Source organism: Mya arenaria, chromosome 3 (genome assembly GCF_026914265.1).
Source record: "Mya arenaria isolate MELC-2E11 chromosome 3, ASM2691426v1".
Lineage (NCBI taxonomy): Eukaryota > Metazoa > Mollusca > Bivalvia > Myida > Myidae > Mya > Mya arenaria.
In genome coordinates, this window is record NC_069124.1 from 11,677,459 (window position 1) to 11,691,067 (window position 13,609).

At 34.0% G+C, this 13,609-nt stretch overlaps 1 protein-coding gene across 6 annotated transcripts in view; it reads left to right on the forward strand.

Annotated features, from left to right (window-relative positions):
• The window catches only part of LOC128229029 (uncharacterized), a 75,403-nt gene that overhangs the window by 6,484 nt on the left and 55,310 nt on the right, over window positions 1-13,609 (forward strand). The window lies entirely within an intron of this gene.

Sequence of the window (13,609 nt, forward strand, 5' to 3'; positions counted from 1 at the left end):
ATCAGGCCATAACAAATTATTTTAATTTTAACCGTCGTGCTCAGTTTTCTAAAACCTACTTGCCTGTCTGGAAAAATGTGACATAAAAAAAAATGATTCTAAATCTCTTAATTCGCTTTTCAAAAATTATCCTGCATTATTTTAAGCAATGAAAATCATAAAGAAAGCATCATATACGTTTGCATGTCCATACATTCCCTTGATTGAACACTTTTCCCTGTATATTATATATTTCTATTCCGATCACTGTTATTCAATTGTAACCACCACCCCCCTAGGTCTGGGGAATAGCGGGGACTTTGACTTTAGATCCAGCCAATCCGATGTAAAACCCTCGCCTGTGGTGTTAAACTGCTGGTAAAATCCCTGCCACTTGCTGGGGACATCCGAGGTAACGCCCATTTCATGCTATTTCCGGTGTGAAAACAAAACCACTACAAAACAAGACCCATTTCCCCATCTATCTCAGGTATACCCCCAGACCTGGGGGGCAGTGGTTACAATTGACTGGTGCATTCTTTTAAGCATAAAGCTCTAGAAAATCATATTCCTTTGCTTAATTTAGATTTTGAGAAACCATTCTGAAGGTAAAAACATAATATTATCTGCCCGATGACATTACACATAGAATCAGTTTGGTATGGCCTTATGGTTTGAGTGCTTTTCTGGGTATCATGAATATTTCTACTAATTCAATTAAAGTGTCTTCAAATGTGCCATCCACCTTTTCCAGCAATGCTGTCTTAGCTTAGACAGTAGTCATAGTTCTCAATTATTCTGGTTATTTGTAAACTACCAAGGAATTCATAACTGTGATTTATTTACTCTTGGGAGTCTGAGCTGTTTCATACCCCATCCTGAATGCTGGAAGAACTTTATAAATAGTGACATGTCTAGCATTTTAATGTATTTCTGTCATTCTTAAAGATAATATTTGGATTAAACCACACTTTATCAGATAGGATCCGATGCTGTTTCCGATTTTGCATTTCTTGGTGCCTTCATAGCTGTCTTAAAATTTTCTGTCAATAAATGATGTTGCAGAAATGTTACATTGAGAGGAATGCATTCTCATGTTTTTATATATTTGGCTGGATGCTGTATCAATTGGATTTCAAAGTAAAACTTAACTGTTTGCAAATAAACATGGCAAAACATGCTTGTCGATCAGCTAAACAATTAAGCATAATTGCAATTCATTTTTGCACTAAAGGGACACTCAATTTGTAATGCCCTAAGGACGACTTCAAACAGTCAGTTTCAACACTTCAAAGAGTATTGTTTGTCACTGCGCGTGGTGATATGACTTGATTTGTCAGCTGAAGTAAAACCCATGCAAACTGTACATGTATGGATCCTCTCTGGAGTTATACTGTACATGTATGGATCCTCTCTGGAGTTATACTGTACATGTATGGATCCTCTCTGGAGTTATACTGTACATGTATGGATCCTCTCTGGAGTTATACTGTACATGTATGGATCCTCTCTGGAGTTATACTGTACATGTATGGATCCTCTCTGGAGTTATACTGTACATGTATGGATCCTCTCTGGAGTTATACTGTACATGTATGGATCCTCTCTGGAGTTATACTGTACATGTATGGATCCTCTCTGGAGTTATGGGTCAGCCTCATCAGTAGTTAGTTCCACATGATTTTTAAAACTAATGGCCCCATCGCTGATGTTGGCATTCTGTTTTTTTATGTGGGTATATAGTCAACTAATATAAAAATTTGGGGAATTGGACTGAATATCTAGTAACGCAGCAAAACCTTGAAATACCAAGTTCATTTGCAAACAGTTGTATCTCCGTCTCTTTAAAGAAGTCTTGACATAGGTTTGAAGTTCTGCTTTAATGGATCACTATTTTATGACCTCTCATAATGGACTCTATAGTACTCAAACAGTTTCAATGTTGGGAGATATGAGTCTTATTTTCTAACATTTGCTCTTCATGTCTGTCTTTCGTTACACTGTCAGTGTAGATATATATATGTAAGGGCATCTAATGAAATATGCAGAAATTAACCCCCATTTCTTCAAACATAAACAAAATGCGCTGAATCTGATATGTAGATCAGGGTACTGGTATAGTGTATTAATGCAACAAAGCTAATAGTCATTGGTCTGTTAATAAGTTGAGGTCATTTTATCTCTTTGGCAACATCACTCAATGTAACTGAGCACAAATTCTCAATTTTTCTAATGTCTGATTGCGTGTAGCAATTGACTTATCAAACTCGCCATAAACAAAGCACCAAACCTTAACGTAATGTTTATGATGTCAATTCAAATTCTGACACCATAAAAACATTTGGCAGCAATTCAATTTAGTGTGTCGTCTGAAAATTATCATTGACCAGCGATCAGTATTAAAATTTTAAGTGCTAAATGGAAATTGAAGTAAAAGCAGCCATGAACATGTTGTAAAAGACCTGTGGAGGCGGTACAGAAATGAAGAAAACAGTGATGTATAAGTGGTATGCATTGGTTCCAAGATAAACAGCAGAGTGTTCGTGACAAACCATGGAGCAACTGGCCACAGTTATGTCAAATCATGTCACACAAATCAAGGAACTGCTTGACAAGGACTTGTATCTCTCATCACAATTGGCGAGCTGTATATAATATTATTTAGATGAACTAAATATAAGGAGATACGTGCCAGATAGATCCTTTAAAGATTCTCATGACATCATTCATATTAAGAAAAAAAGAAAATTTCGACAGGTGACAGTGTGTGATGTTGCCATAGAGATGGCCTTCAACTTATTAACGAATTACGTTGCATCAATTCCCTATATTTTTTCTGCATTTCATTAAAGTTGCAGTGTGTTTTGTTTGTGTTTCTAGAAATGAGAGCACTTTTCCATATATCTTTTAAGCACTCTCATGTAATCCGTGAAGTCACTGTCGTGTCACTGTTTCTCGCTCTCTGTTTTGTGATTTTTTACACATCAGTTTAATCAGGGCATCCTTCCAAAATTGTATTTTTTGTTTCTGCCCGTCTCTACACGATACCCAGGGTTCTCAATAAGTTTCAGTTGAACCGTCTCAAAGAGTAAAGTAACCGACCAGCTTCTACTTATTCTATTTAAAATTCATTTAGTTTTCCAAATTTTAACCGGCCCAATTGCCATTTGAACCATCCATTTTGGCCGGCAGCCGGTTCTTATTGAGAACACTGGATACCTTAAGAAGTTTATTAAAGTTGAAAGTATAATTTTAAATACATGTTCTGTTATAAATGTCAATATTTGTGGTATGTGTGCTAAGTGTCAATTATTGAGCTGCAAAGCTTTGTAATATTTTTTCTGTACCCTGTCATGAAATGGTACAAGCTCATTCCAAAGTACTAAGATGAATGAATTTTGTTATTTGAAATTTCATTCATTACAAATGCATTAAGTTAGGAATTCGGTAGTATATTAATAGGTAGATATTTTATTGATTCAAACAGAATTAATGTTGCATTCAAGATAGGAATGTCTCATGCTGTGAATTTTCACTTGCTCACTACTTGTAAAATATGTCTTTTTGAATAAAATGCATTTTTGGGATCGACGGTAGATTATTGACACGGAAATAAAGAAAGTATTTTAATTTGTATTTAATTGGTTCAGTTTTAGGATTTTATAGCTGAAAAGAATAGATAAAGAAATTATACAATTATGCAGAAATTTGTTGAACATAAATGTATTGGATATGCCAATAATTACAATGTTAAATAAACTGAATAAAATCCTGCAGAATAATTAAGCAAGGCAATTTTTAACCTGGTTTTCAACGAAAGCCAGGTTATTATCCCCCGCTGAATCGAAGATTTTTGGAGGGGGATATTGTTTTGGCGTTATCCGTCCGTCCTTCTGTCTGTCAGTCCGTCTATCCGGTACCATATCTTGGTAGGCATTGATCAGAAAATGTTCAAACTTGGTCAGAATGTTCCCCTTGATCAAATCTCGACCACCTTTAAAAAATAGGTCACTACGTCAAATCTTAGAAAAATCTTTGGAACGTACTAGAGGCATTATACATGGTCAAATATTCATTAAACTTAATCAAAATGTTTTCCTTGATGAACTCTTGGTCATTAATAAAACTGGGTCAGATATGATCAAAAATTAGGTCACTAGGTCAGATCTTAGAAAAATCTTGTCCAGAACCATATCATGGTAATTATTGGTCAAGTTATGTTCAAAATTGGTCATGATGTACCCCTTGAAGAAATATTGATCACTTAAAAAAGTGGGTCACATGGGGTCAAAAACTAGGTCACTTGGTCAAATCTTAGAAAACTCTTTGGAACATACTAGAGGCATTATACATGGTCAAATATTCATGAAACTTAATCAGAATGTTTTCCTTGGTGAACTCTTGGTTGTAACTAAAACTGGGTCACATATGATGAAAAATTAGGTCACTAGGTCAAATCTTAGGAAGATCTTGTCCAGAACCATATCATGGTAATGATTGGTGAAGTTATGTTCAAAATTGGTCATGATGTACCCCTTAATGAAATATAGACTTAAAAAAGTGGGTCGCATGGGGTCAAAAACTAGGTCAGTAGGTCAAATCTTAGAAAAATCTTTGGAACATACTAGAGGCTTTATACATGGTCAAATATTCATAAAATCAGAATGTTTTCCTTGATGAAATCTTGAACTTTTTTGAAAATGGGTCACATATGATTGAAAATTAGGTTACAAGGTCAAATCTTTCAAAAATCTTCGAAGTTCAAACATGGTCAGAATGTTCTTTTGGATTATATTTCGACTGCGTTTTAAAAGTTTGTCATATGGGTCCAAAAACTAGGTCACTAGGTCATATCTTACAGAAATCTTGGGAACACTCTAGAGGCAATACATCTGCTCTCATTTCCATGAAACTTAATCAGAATGCCTTAATGAAATCTTGAAATACCGGTAGTTTGAAACTAGTAGGTCATGTGGGGTCAAAAATGAGGTCACTGAGTCAAATCTTAAAAAAAAACTTGTGGACACTCTAGAGGCTATATTTTTGCAATATGTCTGGACCAATCTTCATGAAACTTGATCAGAATGTTTGCCTTGATGAAATCTTAGATTAGTTTGGAACTGTGTAACATGGATCATAAACTAGGTTTCTTGGTCAATTCTAAATGTTACATTATATACAATATTTTTTTTATTTCAAACAGTTGCAATCAAACTCAATCTCATATATATATATTTCATCAACAATTGATTTCCATTCCTTGACTTAGCCCAATCAGGCGGGGGATATCAATTCAACGAATTTGCTTGTTAAAATGGTGATGTCGTTGGGCAGGTGGGTGGACAGGCAGGAGGGCGGGCGTCAATAATTGGTTTCCACCCGATCACTTAAGCTAGCATTAATGGGATAGTAACCAAAGTTGGTGTGTAGCTAGCATGGGATTGCTTATGATTTGGATGGGGTCAAGGTCAAGGTCACTGTTTTTAAAAATAGTAAAATGGTTTCCACCAATAACTGAAATAAGAATTGATATATAGTGATGAAAATTGGTGTGGAGGTGGAATGTGTGAAGAACTAGCTTGGGATTGCTTTTAAGGGAAGGGGGCTGAAGGTCAAGGTCACTCTTACTAAAAATATAAAAATGGCAGAAACATTCATTTATGCCCATTAACTTAATTAAGGTAGCATTGATGGATAGTAATTAAAGTTGGTGTGTAGGTAGCTTATATAAATAGCTAGCTTAGAATTGCTTTTGAAGGTGTGTGTCCAAGGTTTAGATCAAAATTGTTTCACTTTTTGTGTGTACATTTTGTACACTCTCAAGAGAAGCACTGATTTTAAAGTGAAACATTCCAGATCCAATCCATCCTGACAGGCGACAAGATAAGCCAGAATATAGGGCTATTCAGTCTGGTTAAGTCAACAGATCCAGGTTGTTAAATTTCAATTTTGTTTACCTCAGGTTACCAAAATGGCATTCTGATTCACCCCGTTATCTGGAAGGTGAACTTGAAAGACTGTGGCAGCTTCTGTAATTTACGTTAATACACTGTATGGACATGCATATGTAATGAGGCTCTGTTTTGATGAAAAAAAGGACTGGGTAGACCTATATAAGATTTTAGACCAGAGTGTTACACCTTACATGAGCAATCTCTTTCTGTTTCCGCTTTCATTTTTGCTTTGCATGTCATAAGTTTTCAACAAAATGTGTTTTTTTTTGCTTATCCCTGTTGTGTTAATATTTGTTTATATTTGTTATTTAAGATAGTCCTTTAAAAGTCTAATAAGGTCCTTGAAATCCCCCTGAAAACTCCTTGATTTTTTTCTCAGTCTGGCTGTATGACCATATCGATTGTATGTCATGAAAGTGGCCATGTTGGCAATTTTATTAACATCTTATGTATGCTATATCATACACTTGGTTTTAACGATTAATTTAGTAAAGACATATTTTTACTTTATAAGGAAATTTCTAATATAATGCAAAGGGAATGTTCCCAAGGTTTAGTTAAATTTATGAATGAAATATATAAGTACTTAAAATCTTTTGGTGATAAATTACTGCAATATTGGCTTGTAACAAACATTTGTAGAATGTTTACATTTTGCCTTATCATCTCTGTAAACATAGATATCAATATAGCACAGACTGGTGGAAAAACTAATAACAAACTTGCAAAACCATTGGAAGGCTAGGTGTACACTTCAGACGTTTGGTGACAGATTACTAATTGTCTTCTTTTTGTTGTTCAGGTTAAATAAATAAATGACTACTTAATACTTATACCTAAACGTTTAAGAAAACTACTGTTTTTGTATTGCGGTTATTGTCGAAAACATGTGAGTTTCTGCAGATTATGTTCCTAGATTGAACATGATATTATTGATATAATACGCTAATGCATATTGACATGCTTATATAATATTAAAACTGATATTGTTTACATATTGCATTAAAGTTTATGAAGACTTTCTACATTTAAGAGACTTTTTTAATTTTTAGAAGCGTTGTTCACTAGCAGATCAGTGGCTCTGACCAAAATTGTCTCCCAAAGCCTGACCATACAACATTTAGAACCAGTGTATTGTTTGAGGGTGGGGTAGGGGGATGTATGTCCAAACATGCTGCCAAACTTGTCTCGTATCTAATATTAAGTCCTGGATCCAACGGGTGTTTTTCCTTGTCCTTAGTGGTAGAAGATTAATGGACTTACGGTATTGAATATTGATGGCAAATGGTACTTCACAAACAATAACAGTGCCATGTTACCGCTGTATAAAAGGGAAAAAATAACAAGGTAAGAAGCTACAAATTGTAGAAGCAATAATATATAAAGTCAACAGGCTGTACCTTTGTCCCACACGAATGTTTACATAAAACATTACTTCAAGAACATGTGTAGGTGTTCCAGCATTTGATGTTAGGTCACTCTAGGCCTTTAAAGAAACAACATTTCGAACAATTGCCAATTAGCCCAGGAATCACAGAGCATAAGGGCAATTATACTATAGCTAACAGAGACGGTACAAATCGATGAAGCTGCTGGTCATCGTCAGTACTAATATGTCTTTGTGCACAAGACTTACCATGACTTTAGCAAGCTCATTTTGCAAGGCTGGCAGAAAAAATAAGAGTAAGCTTCAGATGAAACATTTAAGATTAGGAATTCATTAAATGATACAAATATTACAAACTGGCAAGCTAAAAAATTACTTTTTTTCAATAAAGAAGTCATAATGGACTCCCTACAATGCTTGTAAAGTTAGATATCTACCTTGCTTTTTAAAGGCAATTAATAGTCCACTGGAAAATATTTCCAGTCATTAATTGTCTTGTAGTCTCAGACTCAGTGCCACTGCTTTTCAAATGTCTATGTACTGTACTCTGTTTCATTCTTAAAGTTTGAAGCAACATGAAAAATTGTAGAATCAAGAAAAAAACTAACAAAGAAAATTTCAGAAATCTTTCAAAAAGACTTGGTTAGTATTCAAAATGTTCACTGGACACTGGTGTCACCTCAAAAGGTGTTTTATATGCGACTGTCCCCTCTGGCTGGTTGCACTCATGTGAGTCACACTGCACTCCTTGTTAACAGGGGGTCATATGTCACTGGACTCTTGTCAGATTTGGCGGGGAAAGTAATAGCTTACCCTGGATGATTTCATTCTTGTTATACGTGTTGTATCAGTTGACCTTAACCCATCTTTCCACTTCTATGGTCTTGTAACTTTAATGTTAAATTTTTCTTTATGGTGCAGCTCCTTAAAATGGGCTCATGTATATATATGTTCACATTTTATGAGGTCATACATCGAGAAACAATCATGTGAAACGAATGTGAACTCAGTTATATGATGCTTGTAACAATGATAAAACATTATCAAAAAGATTAACAACTGTTTAAAAATATGACAGAAAATGGTCTATTTTGCCAAAAATTGTTAATGAGAAATTTAATAACATAAGTCTTGGGTTCAAATGAGCTTTTGTTCGGTGATTGTTCATCAAAGTATGTAGACTGACAGAATTGAACAAATTTAAACAAAACAAAGTTTGACATTTACATAAAATCTGTGAACACTGGTCCCTCCAAGTGTCCTCCTAGCTTCCATGAAACAACTTTGTATACTGATTATGATGTCATGGATTTTTGAAGTTTACCTTTTGGGATAACCTGGATTTACAGTAAAGTTTTCAAGTTTCATGATATTGGAAATTGCAAAATCAATTTATCTAAAAGTTGGGTTGGATTTTTTGAAAATTTCAAAATTGTTGCATCCCCGAGCTTTTCAATCATCATTTTTTTTATGTCAATTATGATATATCTGTTATCCTAATGGTAAAATTATGTTAGCTTGAATTGACATATCAGTAAACATAAACTTCCTGGTATTAAATAAAATGTTGAAATGAGATATGTTTTAAACGTATCATGGGAATTTCTACTGGCCTTTTGATCCAAGCATTCAACCAGCTGAGGTGTCTGGCATACTATAAAGTTATGCACACTAAATGATATTGATATGGTTCATTAGTCCTATATGTGTCTTATCTTTCATGATGCATGACTGTGAAATGTTTTAAATGGCATGATACCAAGTACAAGTTACAATGTATGCAAGGGACATAATTTTTCTGAAACATTTCCAATGTAAAATAAGTATTGTCTCCCTTGTATCTTTAGCTTTGAAACAACTTTACTTCAAGATTTTTTATATATATATATATGAAAAAGGTAAAATTCTATCTTTCGACATATAACAGAATTTCATTGATATAATTTACTTAATAGAAAAAAAAATAATAATTTAATGAGATATTTCTGAAATGTATAACTGATCAAGTTATAAGAATTATGTTTCAAAATTATTGCTTTTATTTTGGCAGCGAACTCGAGTGTTAAGCGCTCACTGTTGAATACAAGTGAAGTGCACATAAAAAATCTACCCTATTGAAAGATGAAAAATAATTGGCAACAGCACTGTTGATGTTAGATTTATTTATTGAAATAAATTCAGAAATGTTCTGACTCTAGCTTCAAAAACACTCATATAATTAAATCTCTGTAAAACTTCATATTTCAATTACGCAAATAAAAAATAGTAAAGAGGCATAATTATGTAATAATTGTGGATCTATTTTGCATGAAAAACTACCCTGTTCAGATTAAATATGGACTATACTTTACACGCCTGATGCTGCTGTCTCACACAGTTCCGAATCTTGCGATTGCCCTTGTCAGAGAGAGGCACTCACCAATTAATCATAATTATGATCGGGATATGGTCGCAAGACATTCATTAATGTTCTTATTCACTAGCAACTATTCCTTGATGGTTGGGAATATTAACATCATGCTCCTAAAATTCGCAAAGAAACAATTTCTTTACTTTTTCGCAACATATAATTATACTCACAGTATATTTAAAAGCCATTCTTAATTATCGCAATGTATTTATAGCGCTTGCAAGGCATTTGCAACCATTGGTAAGAAATTAGCAATGATTAACTTGACATGTGTGTACTGTCCAGTGGCTGGAGATGAACTGACGCAGAGACTCAGTCCAAATAGCAATCAACTGCCCAATCGCTTCACTCATGAGGTGTTGGCAAGCACTTGCATGGCCGCTCTCGTAAGATATTCGCAAGAAATTATTGTAAGGGATTTGTATACATTTGCAATGATTAGCAGAAATTTGCAAGCACATGCACTCGCAACTATAATTCGAAAAGATTTGTAAGGCAAAAAAAATTTGACGCTTATATTGTAGGTAGGGCCGGGTAACCTGAACCAAATGTTTTTTTTTTTAGGGATTATAAAGGCTTCTAATGTTCATTATTTTTCCTGTCCATTCATCTCTTTTTTTCAAAGTATGATGTTTTCATAATCACACTGATATCCTGGACTGTGTTGGAGCAGCATTATGAATTTATAACATGATTGCTTAATTTTTATGTTTGGGACTTTCCCTGCATTGCATAGGATTGCATTTAAAATGGTGTACATTAATTGTGTTGATGAAGAATACTAGATTAAGTTTCAGATTGTTTTCCTAGTATCCCGCAGGCTGTCAAAATTCCATGGTAATATATGATGCCTTTGTGTAAACTTTGATCTGCTTAACTATTTTATCGACTTCAGATCAAATCAATTTCCGCTTGCCACAAATAGATGAGTTTCTCTCTTGCGCACATTGTCAAAGATAGAAAAAATCTTTCTTGAAATTACTTTGTCCACAACTTTTGACACCAGCCTTACATTAAGAGATCAATTATGCATTTTCCTCATTTGCAACTATAGATCTCTTATACATGGAATCATTTTTGTAAGAGAAAACCGTGCACTTGAAGAAACAAGGTTCCATCCCACAATCTCAAGTTCTCACGCCTTTAATAACTTCCGACTGTTGCTTTTTTTTATTTTCTGACATTGGATGTCTCGCCTCCCACCTTGGACCTTTACACTGGGATAACATTTTTTGTTATTTGTTTGTAGACCTCACTGAAATGCACAACATTTCCAATGTGTGATATTGAACAATTGGAGCCTTCACTTGAGGATTACACAAAAAAACGGTGTTGCAAATTTCAAGGATTTTTTGCTGATGGTATATTTGTTGCTGTATAATGGAATTCACTAAATTGAAAATTGGCATCAGTTTGTTGTGCAGGATATCTGATTTAATCTGTTTGAAATGTAATTAAGTGTCCCTGATAATTTTGCAATTTGATAAAACTCCTGGAAGTAATGGATAAATAATTAGTTTATGAAGTGGTCTTTGAAGTGTCTGATTGATAGATGAGCAATTCAATGGGATCTCCCCTTTTGGATATAACTTGTGTTTTGTGATGGGGAGTACTCTTGTTTGTCCGTTTGTCAGTAAGCACCAGACCCAGCCCAGCTGCTTGGACACAAGGTAGTCGTATTGTTGTTGTTTTGGTGTTATTTTACAAGTTACTATTTTCATTATATATATTCTAATCAAGAACTGAAACCATCTATACTTGAATAACCATCTATTCTTGATTTAATTTATTTTTTGGCCATCCCAAAGTGTATTAGACTTAGATGTTTCCTTAGTAATTTTTACTGGCTCAACTGGACGAGAAGGTTTTCTGGTTCAGTAACTAAGCCCAATTTAGACTTAATCATGAAATTAGATTTTTCGATGAACATGCCAAGTTCTTATTATACTATTGCTTGGTATGAAATTTTTGGATAAATGTTGCTAAACCATATCGAGATTTTGTTCAAGCCCGGAAGGGATTTAACCAGTGCAGGGCTTGCAGGCTTGTGCAAATTTCAACCACTGTAGGTGAGGATGAAAAATCGGTTCCAAAAGTTTAATGGGTCGAGCCACTGGTATAACATTTATTGCTAGTTTTCACTTTGCAAGATGAAAGTCCCGAATTTCTGTCAGTTTCATTTATATTCTGTGTATTTTTTTTGTATTCATTCATTATGAGGTTTTTGTTTTTCGAATTGTTATGTAATTAAACTACCTCAACAAAAAAACATATTCAAGTAAAAAATGCTTTTGTTCCCTGAAGTTTCATCGACTTTCTAATTACGTCTATAATGACTCTCGAAATAGAACATTGACAAGTCAAAACAGAAGTTGTTTAATTGATGTGGAACACAAGATGGTTATTTAGATCTGGCACAGTCAACAAACTAATAGTTTTCAGGGACCGAGTGCAGATAAGAATATTATTGTACGAATATGTCTGTAAATGTCACAACAACTTATTTTGTATGTTTTTGTTCAAGTGCCAAACCCTGGCAAGGAAATGGTCTATTTTTTTATTTTGTTTTTGTTTGGTACATTTAGTCATAATTTATCATCGCAACACAATGGGATCAGTCATGCCATATTTCAAGAAGGCTTCCCAGGGGTATCTGCTCAGAAAACAAGGGGATTTTGCCCTAAATTAGGGGGATTTTTATAGATCATCATTCATCTATTTACTATGTTTGTTGTAAGGGAACATATTGTACAAAGTTATCAATTCCACATTTTTTTCCTGGATCACACACAATTTTTAGCTCAACTATTCGAAGAATAAGGAGAGCTATACTACTCACCCTGGCGTCGGCGTTGGCGTCACAACTTGGTTAAGGTTTTGCATGTAAGCACCTTTAAGTCATTATCTCAATAAATACATCAGTTATTGCATTGAAACTTTGGATATGTATTCCCAACTATATTACATACTAAATTAATGAAGTTAGATAACAATTATTTGAATATATATAATGCAAATAATAGGCCTTTATTATTCGACTTAGACATTCTGGTTAAGGTTTTGCGTGTAAGCACACATAGGTTAATATCTCAGCAGCTACTTGAGGTATTGCATTGATACTTGATACAATGGTACTCAACCATCCAACCTACTAAATTAACCAAGTTAGATAACTCTAGTTTGCATTTAATGCAAATAATTGCCCTTTATTATTTGACTTAGAAATTCTGGTTAAGGTTTTGCGTGTAAGCACATATAGGTTAATATCTCAGCAACTACTTGAGGTATTGCATTGAGACTTTATACAATGGTAGTCAGCCATCCAACCTACTTAATTAACCAAGTTAGATAACTCTAGTTTGCATTTAATGCAAAATAATTGCCCTTTATTATTCGACTTAGAAATTCTGGTTAAGGTTTTGCATGTTACCACATTTAAGTCAATATCACAGCATATATATCATGTATTGCATTAAAACATTAGATATGTATTCCCAGATAACACTTTTTTGAATATAATGCAAACTATGGGCCTTTATTATTTGACTTAGACATTCTGGTTAAGGTTTTGCATGTAAGCACACATAGGTTAATATCTCAGCAATTACTTGATGGATTGCATTGAGACTTTATACAATGGTACTCAACCATCCAATATATGTAAATAACCAAGTAAGATAACTCCAGTTTGCATTAAATTAAAATAATGGCCCCTTTTTTATTTGACATAGAAATTCTGGTTAAGGTTTTGCATGTAACCACTTTTCAGTCAATACCATAGCGAATACATCATGTATTGCATTAAAACTTTACACACAGGCTCCCATCTATTTAACCTTATTATTTAATCAAGTAAGATAACTCTATCTTTTATAATAT